This window comes from Sminthopsis crassicaudata, chromosome 2 (assembly GCF_048593235.1).
Source record: "Sminthopsis crassicaudata isolate SCR6 chromosome 2, ASM4859323v1, whole genome shotgun sequence".
Taxonomy (NCBI): domain Eukaryota; kingdom Metazoa; phylum Chordata; class Mammalia; order Dasyuromorphia; family Dasyuridae; genus Sminthopsis; species Sminthopsis crassicaudata.
This window is the reverse complement of record NC_133618.1, coordinates 177,204,039-177,220,883: the sequence shown is the minus strand read 5'-3', so window position 1 is coordinate 177,220,883 and position 16,845 is coordinate 177,204,039.

Here is a 16,845-nt window from a genome sequence, read left to right as displayed (position 1 = left end):
TATACCACAGCATCAAAACGAAGCAAAAGGGATACAAAAAGCATTTCCTTGCTTTTTTCAATTCCTCTCACCTACCCTGACATAGAAAACTCTATACAGCTTCTCTTTCAATATTTTCCCATCATGAGGCAAATTATCATTTCTACACAAATGACTTTCAAATTTATATATCCAGCCATAATCTTTTTTTTTTTTTTTTACCAAAACTGCAATCCTGAATCAACTTTCTCCTAGAAAGCTTTTAGATGTCAGTATGTTGAATTAAATTTAACTGATTTGATTTATTTATTTATATTTTATATTAAATATTTATATTTATATAGATCAGGACAACTGGAGATGCCCCTGAATGCAAAGGCAAAGCCATATAGTTGGGAGATGGAATAGTCAGAGGGAAAAGTAGCAAGTAAGCTAGTTTGGTTACCACATAGAGCATATTAAAGGGTGGGGGAGTAAAATGTAACAAATGGCCCCGGCTGCTAAAAACCTTTAATCCCAAAAGAGTTTGTGCTTTATTCTCATAGAAGAAATAGCAAGCTATTGAAGCTTTTTGAGTAAGAAGTGGCATTGACATACTTATAATTGAGGAATATAGTCCTATGTGGGACAGATTAGGCAATTAGTGGCACAGTGAATAGAAAGTCAGGTTTGTAGTCAAAGATTCATCTTTTTGAATTCAAATGTAGTCTCAGACACTTATTAGTTGTGTGACCCTTCTCCAGTTCATTTTACAAATGAGGAAACTGAGGCAAACAGAATTAAGTGGCCTGGGATCACATAGCTAGTAAATTTCCTAACCTGTATTTCAAGGTCCTATACTATACATAGTCATGCTATAGAGAAAAATTGGGGAAAAAACATGAGAAAAAAAAACATTTAAAATAAATTTTTTAAAAAAGTAAAAATAGTATGCTTTGAGCTATATTCAGCGTCCATAATTCTTTCTCTAAATATGGAAGACATTTACCTTCACAAGTGTTTTGGAATTATCTTAGATCACTGTGTTTCTGAAAAGAGCTAAATCTATCATACTTGATCATTGCATAATCTTGCTCTCTACAGTGTTCTGATTCTGCTTACTTCATCCAGCATCAGGTTATATAAGTCTTTCCAGGTTTTTTTTGAAATTTGCTTGCCCATAATTTCTTATTGAAAAATAATATTCCATTATATTCACATACCACAACTTATTCAACCATTTCCCAATTGATTGACATCGGCTCAATTACCAATTACCACCACAAAAAAGAGTTGTTACAAATAGTTTTGTACATGTGGGTCCTTTTCCCTTTTTAATGATGTCTTTGGGATAAAGAGTTACTAGTGGTATTGCAAAATTGGAGGGTATGCAGAGTTTTATAGCCCTTTGGCAAAATACTCTCCAGAGTGGTTACATTAGTTCACAACTCCATCAACAGTGTATTGGTGTCCCACACCCGTCCAACATTTATCAATTTCTTTTTCTGCCATCTTAGTCAATCTGATAGATATGAGGTGGTCTTTCATAGTTATTTTAATGTAATTTATCTAATCAATAGTGATTTAGAGCATTTTTCCCCCATATAACTATAGATAACTTTAATCTCTTCATCTGAAAACTACTTGTTCATATCCTCTGGCCACAAATCAATTGGAAAATGACTTGTATTCTCTTAAATCCAGTTCTCTAAATATTTTAGAAATGAGACCTTTATCAGAAACACTGAGTATAAAATTTGTTTTCAGTCTTTCATTTCTCTTCTAATCTTAAGCTACATTGGTTTTCTTTGTGCAAAACTTTTTAAATTTAATGTAATTAAAATTATCCATTTTGCATTTCATAATGTTCTCTATTTCTTGTTTGGTCATAAATTCTTCCCTTGTACATACATCTGATAAGCAAACTATTGCTTGCTCTCCTAATTTGCTTATAATATCAACCTTTATGTCTAATTCATGAACTCATTTCAATCTTATCTTGATATAGGGAGTCCAGAAGTTTTTATCAAATAGTGAGTTCTTATCCCAGAAGTTGGAGCCTTGAGGTTTATCAAATAGTAGATTATTATGGTCATTAACTACTGTGTTTTGTGTACCTAATCCATTCTATTGATCTACCACTCTGTTTCTTAGCCAGTGCCAGATAGTTTGGATGATTATTGTTTTATAATATAGTTTTAGGTCTGGTACAGCTAGGACACCTTCCTCTGCAGTTTTCCCCATTAATTTTCTTGATATTTTTTACCTTTTGTTTTTTCACATGAATTTTGTTATTTGTTTTTTCTAGTGCCATAAAACAAATTTTTGGGAGCTTGATTGGTATGATACTGAATAAATAGAATTGTCACTTTTATTATATTAGTTTGACCTACCCATTATTAATTGATATTTTTCCAACTTTTTAGATCTGATTTTATTTGTATAAGAAGTGTTTTGTAATTGTGTTCATATAGTTTGTTCTTGAATTTGTCTTGGCAGGCAAATTCCGAATATTTTATATTGATTACAGTTATTTTTAAATGAAAGTATTATTTTAAATGACAGTACTCTTTCCCTTGCTGCTGGACAGGTTGGTAATATATAGATTACTAATGTGGGTTTAATTTGCTAAAGTTGATAATTTTTCCAAGTAGTTTTTGAGTTGCTTCTCTAATTCCTAATCTAATTCTCTATTTCTTTTTCTTCTTTTATTGCTGAAGCTAACATTTCTAGTATAATATTGAATAATAATGATGATAACAGGCATCCTTATTTCACTCCTGATCTTACTGAGAATGCTTTTAGCTTATCCCCATTACATGTAATGCTTGCTGGTGGTTTTAGACAGATACAATTAACATTTTAAGGAAAATTCCATTTATTCCAAAATTTTCTAATGTTTTTAATAGAAATGGGTGCTATATTTTGTCAAAAGCTTTCTCTGCATCTATTGAGATAATTATATGATTTCTGTTAATTTTGTTATTGTTATGGTCAATTGTGCTAATAGTTTTTCTAATATTGAACCAACCCTGCATTCCTGATATAAATCCCATTTTGTCACAGTGTTTTACCCTGGTGATAAATTGCCATAATCATTTTTGCTAATACTTTATTTTTTTAAAATTTGCATCAATATCCATTAGTGAAATTGGTCAATAATTTTAATTGATTTTGGCTCTTCTGGAATAGGTATCAGTACCATATTTGTGTCATAAAAAGGAATTTGCAAGGACTCCTTCACCTCTTTTTCCATACTGTTTATATAGTATTAGAATTAATTGTTCTTTAAATGTTTGGTAGAGCTCACTTATAAATCCATCTGTTCCTGGAGATTTTTTCTTAGGGAATTCATTGATGGCTTGAAAGTCTTGAAAATTCCTTTTTTAAAGATGGAGTTCTTTAAATATTATATTTCCTCTTCTGTTAATCAGAAATGTATGTTTTTGTAAATATTCATTCATTTTACTTAGATTGTCAGTTTTATTGGCATATCATTGGGCAAGTTAGCTTCCTAATATATCCTTTAAGTTTCTCTTCATTGGCGGCAAGTTCACTCTTTTCATTTTTAGTACTGGTAATTTGGCTTCTTTCCTTTTTCTAATAAAATTAACCAAAACTGTATCTATCTTATTTTTTTTTCATGAAGCCAGCTCTTAATTTTATTTATTCACTCAATAGTTTTCTTTCAATTTTATTAATCTCTCTTATTTTGTATTTAATTGGGATTTTTAATTTGTTCTTTTTCTAGATTTTTTTAGTTACATGTCAATTCATTGACCTCCTCTTTCTATTTCATTCATGTTAGCATTTAGAAATATCAAATTTCACCTGAGTATTGCTTTGGCTGGATCCCATAGGTTTAGGTATGTTGCCTCATTATTGTCATTCTCTTGGATGAAATGATTGTTTCTATGATTTATTGTTTGTCCAACTCATTGTTTAGGATTAGATCATTTCATTTACAATTAATTTTTTAATCTACCTTTCCATGGCCATTTATTGTAATGTTCAGGCTAGCTTTCTTGGAGGTCCTTTGGACAGACCTTGGTCTCAGCAGGATAGTCACCAGGAGGATAGTCAGGAATAGAGTCTAAAGTTTTTGTTCTTGAATCTCGAGTCTGAGATTGAGCTAGAGCACACTCACACTAACAGTCTCCTTCACTCAGTCTCTCCTCCACAGTCTGACTCTGACTGACTCAGTCTTGATCTTAGTGGAGGAGTGCAGAAATGGGAGAACCACCAGAAGGATGGTCAAACATTGAATGCCTTTTTTCCAGTCCTTCTTAGTCCTTATATACCTTTTTGTTATTGCATCATTACAGCATACTGATTATGTGTGAACTAGAGAACCATTACATTCCCATACTAAGTACTAAGTATATAAATACTAAAGAACTATCATCTCATCAATTCCACTGAGTTAATACCTTATAAGTATCCTTGTTTCAAGCATACTTCTCCAGAGTTCAAGCCCTTTACAATTTATTACCCATAATTTTTATTGCATTGTGATCTGAAAATTATGCATTTAATATTTGTCTTTCTGCATTTTATTGTGAGGTTTTTATGCCCTAATAAATGGTCAGTTTTTGTGTAGGTATCATATACTGCTGAGAAAAAGGTATATTCCTTTCTATAGCCTTCATTTTTCCCAGAGGTCTATAATATCTAACTTTTCTAAAATTCTACTCACCTCCTTACCTTCTTTCTTTTTTTATTTTATGTTTTGATATATCTAATTCTGAGAGAGGGAAGTTGAAGTTCCCACTAGGATAGTATTGATGTCTAATTCTTCCTGTAACTTTATTTCTCTAAGAATTTAGCAAGATGTTTCCTTCCTTATCCCTTTTGACTAGATCTATTTTTGATTTTGCTTTGTATGAGATCAGGATTGTTACTCCTACTGTTTTTTTTTTAAACTTCAGTTGAAGCATATATATTCTGCTCCAGGCTTTTACTTTTATTCTATGCATGTTTCCCTACTTGAAATGTGTTTCTTGTAAACAATATGGTAGGATTCTTTTTGAGCTTTTCTGAGAGAACTTTTTGAGCTTGAGATCAATTCATATTCCCTATCTAGGCTTCACATATAGGCATTTTACTACTACTGTCCTCTTCTGAATTTTTGTTCTAATCTTTTCTGTTGTCATAATAGCTTTCTATGGTCGGGACTCTTCTTGAGATGTTTTGCTCATTTTTAAAAGTTGAACTCTGCTTCTGGGGCATAGGGGACACTGTCCCAAGCTACTTTTTCATGGATACAAAGTCCTCATCACTGGCTTTCCATGTTGGGGCCTGAGATGGTGTGGCCTGTTCTTTATGCTGGCATGGCCCAGCTTACTTTCATCTGTTGTGTTAGGGTTTCACGTATTGCAATTTGCCTTCTGTGTGGGGCTGGAAGCTTTATAGCTGGCCTGATGTGTCATTGACTTCCTAAGTCAGGATTGATGGGCCTTGGTTGATGTTCTGTGCTGCAGATAAAAGTCTTCTACCAGATTGCCCAAGGGAGACATACTTTTTCTGAATTCCTAAATTATTTTAAGCTGGAAAATTGTTTCACTAAGGCTTTTTATGGTTTCTGTCACTCCAGAATCCATTTAAAGGCTTGATTTAGTATTTATTTCCAAAGGAAATGGGGGAGAGCTCAGGCAACTTCCTGGTTTCTCTCTGCCATCTTTCAACTTTATTTATTTGTTTGTTTGTTTTTGTAACAAGAGACAAACATCAGGAAACTTTACAGCTATTATAAGCATCCAAAAACTTCAGAAGATATGGTTATCTGATCAACCAATGAAAATGAATGGCCAGTTAAGATTTAAAATATTTGCTGTTTTACTGACAAGTGAGAAATTATTTATTAAATAATAAATATGCTGAAAGTTTGATTACATGCATATTCTTGTTAAAGAAGAAAATGCATTGGTAGGTAGCTTAATTAAATAATTGTATGTACATACGCATACATACACAGAGATCAACATACACATATCTCTCTTTCAAGCCTTTATTTTTTCCCCTTTTATCCCTCCCTACCCGCAAGCAAGCTACAGTTAAGAAAAGACATGTTGATGTATAGATATGTAGATGTACACATATATAGACTGACACACACATAAATTCCATATACTCACGTGTTTTTCCTATCCCTGCTGACATTTTCATTAAATTCTGCTCCATAACTTGGCTTACTATTACTTAACCTTCCCTCACCCAGGATCCCACTCTTTTCTTCTTCCCTCACCCTTTGCTTCCCCATCCACCTATCCCTCCCCCTTTATTTCTTCATAGATTTTGGAGGATTCTAAACCCTTCATAGTATATATGTAGTGTTGTCTATTTCCGATGCAAATAGGTTTTCAGAAATGAGTCCTCCCTTCTCTAATGCCTTTGAGTCTATTCTTCCTCTGCACCTCATTTGCACAACATGATTAGTATTTTTTACCTATATCTGCCAAACTTTCTTTTGAGAAATCAAACAACTACAAAAAGAGTGGATCCATTCCCAGTAAGATCAGGGGTGAAACAAAGTTGCCCACTATCACTATTATTATTCAATATTGTATTAGAAATGCTAGTTTTGGCAATAAGAGAAGAAAAAGAGATTAAAGGAATTAGAGTAGGTAATGAGGAAACCAAATTATCATTCTTTGCAGATGATATGATGTTATACTTAGAGAATCCTAGAGAATCATCTGAAAAAACTATTAGAAGTAACCCACAACTTTAGCAAAGTTGCAGGATACAAAATAAGTCCACATAAATCATCAGCATTCTTATATATCACTAACAAAATTCAACAGCAAGAGATACAAAGAGAAATTCTATTTTTAAAAACTGTCAATAGGATAAAATTTTGGGGAATCTATCTGCCAAGGGAGAGTTAGGAACTATATGAGCAAAACAACAAAACACTTGCCACAAAAATAAAGTCAGATCTAAGCAATTGGAAAAATATCAAGTGCTCTTTGATAGATCAAGTGAATATAATAAAGATGACAATGCTACTTAAACTTATCTATTTATTTAGTGCTATACCAATCAAATTCCCAAGAAATTATTGTACTGACCTAGAAAAAATAACAACAAAATTAATCTGGAAGAACAAAAGGTCAATAATTAAAATTAAAATTGCCCATTTTACCATCAATGAACCTCTCTATAATTTGGTGATGAATTCTTTCCTTATCCGAATTTGCTTGTTACCCTTTATGCTTAAATCACACATCCATTTGGAATTTATATTGGTTTATCAGGTGAAATGTTAATTGACTCCTAGTTTTCACCAGACTACTTTTCATTTTCCCAATAGTAATTTTTTTTTTTGTCAAATAGTTTTTAACTCAACAGGTAAGATGCATGTTCAAACTAGTTTTTCAATAACCTTTTTTTTTGTTATTACAACTTTGTAATTTTTTCAAAAATATAAATTGCAATCTTATCCTTTATGATTCTTCTTTATGTCCTTCTATTCTTCTTAGGAAAGGCGTGATTAGGTTCAGTTTGAAGAGTATACGGGACGTCCTAGCTCAGAATCCTGGATTTCTGTAAGAAAAAGCTAAGCAATACACCTTAAATTAGTATGGGTAGAAGACAGACAAGTTGGCCTTTATGTTTCTTTGTTCTCTCTTGCCCCTCTTCCATTACAGTATTTTAGGAAATCCTCATATTCTTGGGGGCATACTTAGTTCCTTAAACATGACTTCTGACTGCCTATATTCTACAAAACATAATAGCCAAAATTTTTTCTCTGAGTGAACCCCTCCACACAAACCCCAAATGCTTTTCCTCGAATTTAGCATTTTCTTACCCATAGTATTTGCATTTCTAATGCTTGGAGTGTGACATGGACATGAATGAAGTACTTTATCCCTTAGTATTGAATCACTGGTCATTTAAGCTTCTACTGAAAAGCACTTTCAATAGGGGTCTTTCAATGTTGCTGAAGGGCTGTACTTCAAGTCCTCACATACTGTTTCCCAGGGGAAAGTTGCTATCCAACTAAGGAGTGAACCTAAAGCCCCCAAACTACTAAAGTAAACTAGTGTCATGGAGGCTCACAGAATTAGAGCTAGAGGGAATTTGCATAAATAGCAACATACCTTGAATGTTGTTAGAGAACCCCTAGAGAAGGATCTCTAGAATGAATATGTAGCCTCAGATGAGAAGAGTTAGATGGACACCATAACAGGGAGTACTTATATTTTTAAGGTCATATATCTTAAGTATTGAATTAAATAATCATGCTATTGTCAGGTTGGATTTCTATTATCCTTTGTTCTTACTATATAACCATATCCTATTATGCCATTCAGTTAATTAACTAATTCACTATGAAAATGAAAGAAATAAAGGTTTTGAAATAGGAGAGAATGATGTGGGCTATAAATGTTTTTATAATAACTTATTTTTCAAAATACATGCAAAGAGAGTTTTCAACAAAATTCACCCTTGCAAAACCTTTTGTTCCAAATTTTTCTCCCTGCCTCCTCAGCTTCCTCCTTCCCTAGACAGCAATTAATCCAATAACGTCAAACATGTTCAATTCTCCTAAACATATTAACATACTTATCATGCTGTACAAGAAAAATCAGATTTAAGGGGGGAGGAGATGAAAAAGAAAAAAACCAAGCAAACAAACAACAATAACAAAGATGAAAATACTATGTTGTGATTCATGTTTAGTTACCAAAGTCCTTCCTCTGGATGTGGATGACTCTCTCCATTACATCTATTGAAATTGTCCTAAATCACTTTGATGTTGAAAAGAGCCAAGTCAATCACAGTTGATCATCAAATAATCTTGTTGCTGTATACAATGTTCTCTTGGTTCTACTGACTTCACTTAACATCAGTTCGTTTAAGTCTCTCTAGACCTTTCTGAAATCATGGGCTATGAAATTTAAGGATTATTTCATGCAACAGAAGAAATTAATCTCTCTTTAAAGAATTTATAGGAACTGAAAGGGGAAAACATTTCTCCTAGGGAAAACATCATCAAAATCTGCATTGATGGGGCAGCTAGGTGGTATAGTAGCTAGAGCACCAGCCCTGAGACCCGAATTCAAATCTGGTCTCAGATACTTCAACAGTTCATAGCTGTGTGACCCTGGGCCTCAGCAAAAAGAAAAAAAAAATCTGCATTGATAATGGGCATGGAATATAAGTTAAATCTAAACCGAACAAACAGAAGTATAAGGAAATACAGTAGGGTAGGCAAGGAAGGGGAAAATTATGACAGATTTTGGAAGCCTGGCAGGAATTTAGAGATAATAGGGAGTGATTATAATTCTTGAATAAGGAGGAAAGTCTGATTATTATGGAGAATATAGCATTCAGGAAGGATGGCAGCATGTTTGGCCTATGCAATTCCGAATCTTGAGAGAGGCTAGGTGTAAGGGGCCTTTAAATGGGTGCCACAGCGCATCGGGAGATTGAGGCCCGGAAGTAATTTCTGTGGATATTAGGACTGCCCTTGGGCGGGATCCTGGCCATATTGAGATAGCTTCATAATGGGTGACTCTCTCGCTGATTGGCTGTGTGTGTGACCTCACAGGCCCTATGTAAGCCCACTGCAGGCAGCAAGCGCTCTCTTTAACCTGGCCTTCTTCACCCTGGCTTCCCAGCCTGGGTGGCCAAGCCAAGATGGATAGCCAAAAGAGGTAAGGGTTTTGGTAGTGAACACATGGGTCTTCTGACCAGGTGTTCACTCAGGAACCAACAAGTCAGGGCATCAGTTAGGGCATTATGTGAGTAGGTATAATAAAGGCTTTTAAGATTACACGTGGCTGTTCTTGAGTGCGCTACCGGTTATTAAGCTATAGATTCAAGAGATTGTGGCCAGAGACCTTAGAAGGCCTCAGAGGAGGCGAGCTGGGTAGAGTTCACACTGCAAAGGACAGTGGTCAAAGGTACTCTGGTGGGTCTAGGACAGACTAGTAATTGTAACTGCCAGGAGAGCACATTACAGCTAGGGATCCTGCTTCTGGTAGAATTGTGATAATATGTAATGGAATGACTTTGGAGAAACTTTGGAGCACAAATTTGTTTAGTCATTTTAATCATGTCTAACTCTTCACAACCCATTTGGGATTTTCTTGTTAAAGTACTAGCATGGTTGCCATTTCCTTCTTCAACTCTTTTTACAAATAAGGAAACTGAGAAAAGCAGGGCTAAATGACTTGCCCAAGCTTAGTGTTTGAGGTCAAATTTGAACACAGTGATGAGGGGAGCCCTGAAACTCTAACTCACTCTCTCTCAGACTTTGGGGGGAAACTCCCTCAGAGAAGCAATCCCCTGAGAGACCCGCTCCAGGGAATCAAGATAAAGTGGTTTCATTCCATTATTTGAATGGGACTAGTTGAGTCCATGACCTTCCTACTTAGAGATTTCTATCCAACTCTATTGAGTTGGAGATTAGTCTAGAGGCATTCATTCAATACCAAAATTTTCTATTTTGATTTCAACTCAAACTGCTCCCAGCCTCCACCAAGAGCTGCCCATAAGACACTGATACATTGTTGGTGGAGTTGTGAAAGAATCCAGCCATTCTGGAGAGCAATTTGGAACTATGCCCCAAAAGTTGTCAAACTGTGCATACCCTTTGACCCAGCATTGCTGTTATTGGGATTATATCCCAAAGAAATACTAAAGAGCGGAAAGGGACCTGTATGTGCCAAAATGTTTGTGGCAGCTCTTTTTGTTGTAGCTAGAAACTGGAAGTTGAATGGATGTCCATCAATTGGAGAATGGTTGGGTAAATTGTGGTATATGAAGGTTATGGAATATTATTGCTCTGTAAGAAATGACCAGCAGGAGGAATACAGAGAGGCTTGGAGAGACTTAAATCAACTGTTGCTGAGTGAAATGAGCAGAACCAGAAGATCACTATACACTTCAACAACAATACTGTATGAGGATGTATTCTGATGGAAGTGGAAATCTTCAACATAAAGAAGAGCCAACTCACTTCCAGTTGATCAATGATGGACAGAGGTAGCTACACCCAGAGAAGGAACACTGGGAAGCGAATGTAAATTGTTAGCACTACTGTCTATCTACCCAGGTTACTTATACCTTTGGAAGCTAATAATTAATGTGCAACAAGAAAAAGGTATTTACACACATATATTGTATCTAGGTTACATTGTAACACATGTAAAATGTATGGGATTACCTGCCATCGGGGGGAGGGAGTGGATAATTTGGAAAAATGAATAAAATAAAAAAAAAAAAAAAAGAGCTGCCCATAAAACAAGCCTCCTTCAGCCCAATTCCTTGCAGAGGCCTTAAGGTGCCACACCAAACCTCTCTCTCCTTGGCATAGCTGCAATCCTCTGCCCATTGAAATAAGATTCTCTTTTCAGTGTTACTCCCTCTTTATCTCTCTCACCTATTCCCTTACAAGACCTTATTCACCTCTCTGTTGGGATTTTTCTGCTAGATCTTTAATAATAAACTTTTGCTAGTTTAACTTTTCAGGTTTATAAGTTCATTTATGAAGGACCTTTACTGATCAGAAGGGGGTTCCCACAACTCCCTGCCCTGCGCCAAACCTCATCACTTTCGGCTCCCTGACCAGGAATCGAGGGGAGCCAAATCTCATCAACAGATGAGTCTTCCTAACTTCCTACTACTTTGTGCACTATGGCACCATCTACTTGCCCCTTGGAGTACAACTAGATTTTTATTAACTTCTGGTTTGCCAACCACAGTAAATTTTTTAACTGCAACATTTATAACATAAATACAACTTGAGGTGCTGTCAAAGAACATTAGTTGATCTTTTTTTTTTTTTTCCCCTATTTTATGGACATCTGCTAAACATCTGCTTTTAGTTTGACTCCTTTTCTGACAGTCTCTAGGGGGAAATGATGCTATAAAGGAAAAGAACTTTAATCCTTTCTCTCTGAGACCAACATATGAGCCCAAGAAAAGCAGTACTTTTTGTCGTGGCCTTGAAAAAGGAAGATATCTAAGGGTCGAGGCATCTAAGTGCCCAAGAGTGAAGTCTCTGTTAAGTTTTGCAGCCAGTTTAGCACTGATGTACCAAGAACTGAAGAACAATATTCACAACCCAGTCAGTAATCAGAGACCAGAACTCACATGATAAGCATAACTCATTTAAAATGAACTTGGTGGGAATATGTAGATACTATGTTGAGACTTTTCTTCCCAGAAACTAGTGATACAGGGAAAAGTATACATCTGAGGTGTTGGGAGGGAATGCTTGTAGTTTTGCTCTTGCCATATCTTTGAAATAAATAAAACTTTGTAAAATCTCAATGATGGGGTGGCTGATATGGGAAAACTCCCAGTGGGGCTTGAGCTAATGGCATTGGAGAAAAGACACTTCAACTCATTAGAGGTATACCTATAATAGTAATGGGGAGGTAATACAGCCTGATTCTGGAATGGTGAGCCACAGAACATATTTAATACACCACATTTTTAAAACCTGTATTATCATAAAAATTGTAATATCAAAAATGGCCAGACACTGCAGCACAGACTTCTCCCTCTGGACAGCAAATTATTCATCTTACAACCACATGCCTATAGTAATTTTGATAGTAATGGTAACTGGGGTCTTGCAATGGTGGTTGGTGTAGTCAGTGGCAGGGCAGATCCTAACTTTTAAAAATTAGGCCCTAAATGGAAACAGGAACAAAAACAAAGCCTTCTTCCTCATCAGAGGAAGAATTTTTGACATGTACCTTTTAGGCTGAAACCATTTCAGTTTCTCTGCAGTATGTAGAATCAAGAGCAAGAATAGTCTCTTGATTCCTCTGTCCAATTGACATTTTAATTAAATTATTATTACTCCAGGATGTGTTTCATGATATATACACTCACACACAATGGAGATTTTTGATTTCTTGCTTTCATCTTCCATTAAAACATAGCAGTTCCTAGCAGAAGGTTTGAAGAACAGCACAGTCTTTTTTGACCCAGGCTCCAACACTCATCTTTTTAAAAATAGATTTTTATTGATATCTTTCATTTGACATATTTACATTTCCTGTGTGTTTTCTCCTCCCTCTTTATAAAAGCCATTCCTTATAACAAAGAATAAAAGGGTGTGTGGAGAGTGGAGAAGGGTAGGGTGGAAACAAGCCCAGAAAAGTCAGCAAAAACATAAAGTAATTATTTGTACTGTTTTACATGCACAACGCCCCACCCATGGAAAGACGTGGTGAAGGACCTTCTCACAGCTCTTCTTTGGGGTTCAGTTTCAGCTTTGTTGTTGTTATGTCCAATTATATTACTGAAGTTAATAATTATATTGTTTTTCTGTTTGTGCTTTCTTAACTTTAAATATTTAATATAAATCTTACTAGTGTTCATAATACTCATAATTTTCACTTTCTTACAATGAAGTAATATTCTATTAATTCATGTACAGGAAGTTATTTAGTCATTTTCCAGTTTATGAACATTGACTTTATTTCCAGGTCTTTGCTACTACCAAAAAAAAAAATTTCTAACATTATATAAATGGAACCAACCTTTTTAAAAAATGTTTATCGCATGGAATAAATATGTGGGAGTAGAATCTCTGGGTCAAAATGATGAGGTCCTGAATGGTATGGTAGACAGAGAAACTAAAGAACTGATCCCTGAGGTAAGCAGGGAAAAGGGACTGGTCCCACCCTTTAGGGAGATCGTCTAGTCAGAAAATCAAGTTATGTCAAACCCCTAAGATCCACCCTCTATCGGGGTCTTGAACCATTTCACCTTGCAATGTCTTGTCAAAAATCATAATCATGTCCCTGAGGTTTAAATTTTCCCTATAAAATCTACTTATAGGCTATGCCTTTGCTTCTGCCTTCCTTTGGGTCAGTCCACCAAGGCACTCTGCTTTAGGTGTCTTTTCCCTTACCTCTCCCTCCTATCATGTGTTGTCTCTTAACCCCACCATGCCTTGTGGTGTCCAGACTCCACTTTTCTTCCTCATACTAACTACTTTTGGGATGCTACATCCCTTTCAGGATTTAGTCTCCCAACTAAAGGCATAATGGAATGTTTCCTTTCTCCTGGTAAATGGCAAATTTCATTAGTGAACTTGCCCTTTCCCTGAATAATTATTAAAACTCCTTTCTATGTTCTCCTCTTTCATATTTACCATTCCTGATATCTATTGTACCCATTTATTTTGTTTGTAATCTGTTCACTAAATAAATTTATCCTCTGCCAAAGATAATGGCCACTGTGAATTCTTCACATGCTCAAATCCCAACTTTTGGTGCCTACCATTATTTGGTGTCTATATTGCCCATATCAAAAGGGTATGAACATTTTAGTCACTTTCTTAGAATAATTCAAAACTGCTTGACAGAATGATTGAACCAATTTATTTTCACCAACTATGCATCTGTGTCCAGTCTTTACATAACTACTCTAACATTCACTAGTTCTATATTTTGTCAACTTTGCAAATTTATTGGATTTGAGATGAAACTTCAAAATTGTTTTGATCTACATTTTTCTTATAATTAGTGATTTGAAGTATTCTTTCATGTGATTTTAATAGTTTAGAATTCTTTTGAGAACCATTTGTTCATATTCTTTGACCACTTTGACCATTTACCTGTTGGTGGAAGCTTTTGGTAATATGTTGCTATTATTTGCTTATATGTCTTAGATATCAGACACATCATATACACATACAAATATATGAGCTAAAGATTTTTTTATTTATTTTTTCCTTCAAATCTTAATCTAATTTTGCTAATGAAAAAAACCAAAACTTTTCAATTTGATGTAACTGAAATTATCCATTTTATGTTTCCTTTGTTTGATTAAGAAGAAATTGTTCTCTACCTGTGAAAGACACCTGATCTAATTCTCTTGTAATTTTAGAGTTGGAATACCTGCAAGTGCAGGTATGCAAGCTGGAGAGCCTGTGCTTGATCCTTTCTGCTCCTTCCTTATTGATGGGGTAGGGACTAAACTGAATCCTTTCCAGGCAGGTGGGTTTAAAGTAGAGGTTTGATTGGGCTGTCTTTATGTGGTATACACCAACAAAACTCTCAACCTAACTCAGATTAAAACAATTGGAAATTCTTTTTTAAAAATACAATAAAACACGGGTAGCATTACATTTTAAAAGTAAGTCTATATGCAATGCAGGGATACTTATGTACCAATTAGTGGCCTGTTTCTATTCAAGTTTGACACTATTGATTTAGAATGTGGTTTTTTTTTTTTTTTTTTGCTACCTTCCTCTTCTTCCTAACCACTTTTAATTCTGGAGATTTAAGCAATTGCACCCTGTTACAACAGTTAACTTGGTTTTTTAGTTTGAGGAAAACATGTTAGTTCCTCATGTCTATGTGTTCCCTTCTGCTATTTTATGGACTCTATAATAGATTTTTAAAAAGTTTGTAGTATAAGATTCAAGCAGAGGTTTGGCTTTCTGTTACAATTTACATTTATATTTACCTTCAACTAATTCATGGACTCTTGGAGGCAAAAATAAAAACACAGGAAATTATTAAATAAAAGTTGTGGGAAGAAGGAGGATCTTTAGAACTTTATTATGTTCTTTGACATAAAATGAGGATACCTCATCTTTTCTTCATAACATCAGTAGTAGGTGCTATTATTATCCCCATTTTAGAGTTGAAAAACTCTAGCAGATAGAGGTTAAGTCACTTTTCCTATGTCTCAAAGTAAATAAGTTTCTGATGCTACATTTGAACTCGGGTCTTCCTGACTTCAAGCTTAGCACTCTATCCACTGTATCATCTAGCTACCCCATTCTCCACAGGATATTCAGAGTTTTTGTTACTAGACAGAAATAGAAAGGAGAATGAGGAAAAAGCATGTATGTATGTAATTTGAGATCATTCTAGGGAGCTGACAGAACCCCTTGACCGAGTCTCCTTTCTTGCTGTATAGCTCAGTTTTCTTTCATGTTTTCAATTTTTCTTTTCAGTTCTTTTTTCACCTGATGTTTTTATTCATTAATTCTTTCTTGCTCTGCTCACTAAATCATGGGTAGGACTGAGAATACTGTCTTCCACTGATGCTGCTTCTTGGCTCTTCTAACAACATTTCTTGTTGTAACCCTTTAAGAATGTCTGAGTGTGACAATTCTGCTTTAAACCTCATCCCTTCTAAACTACAAATTCTAGGATTCCAATAAGTTTTAAAAGTCTATGTTACAACAGTATGACCATTTAACATCTAATTTAGTATTCAATTCACATCCATTTTAAGTTTATTTAGTATACAGTCTATGATATTTTAAATCTAATTTCTAGCAGATTTTTCCAATTTTCCGAACAATTTTTGCCAAATAGAGAATTCTTTCTCAGGTAATTTCTTTTGGTATCATATAATGAGTTGTTGAATTCAGTTATCTCTTATTCTTCCTTAAATTTTCTTTTCTAATGTGACTATTTCTAGGTTTAGGGTGGCTTGTTTGCTTCACTAATCTGGGCTCCAGGCCTGTGGAAACAAGTTCTGAAAGTCTTTAGGGTGATGGAAAAAATGTCTCTGTGATTTCAGGTTTTCTTCAGTCTATCTATTCCTCTCCAGAATTAACAAGTGACAGACTCAGCAACTCATGAAAATTGAAAATCACTACATGTGTAAATATAAAGTTTAGCTTTTCACAAGAAATATAGTCACTCAGTCCAAGAGAAAACTCTTACAAATTGCTCTTCTTGTTGACCTTTTGTTCCTTCTCTGTTTTTATGAATTTTAGCAGACATTTTTTCTGCTGTAATATAAAGAAAAAAGCCAGTAATCTATTTCAGAAAATGCCACAGACAGTTTCAGACAGGACCATAAGGGCATGGGATTCTACATCGTTGGCAAGATTTTAAATCTAACTGCTAACTTCAGATCTAAATGTTATTAGGTCAGCCAGAAGTAATC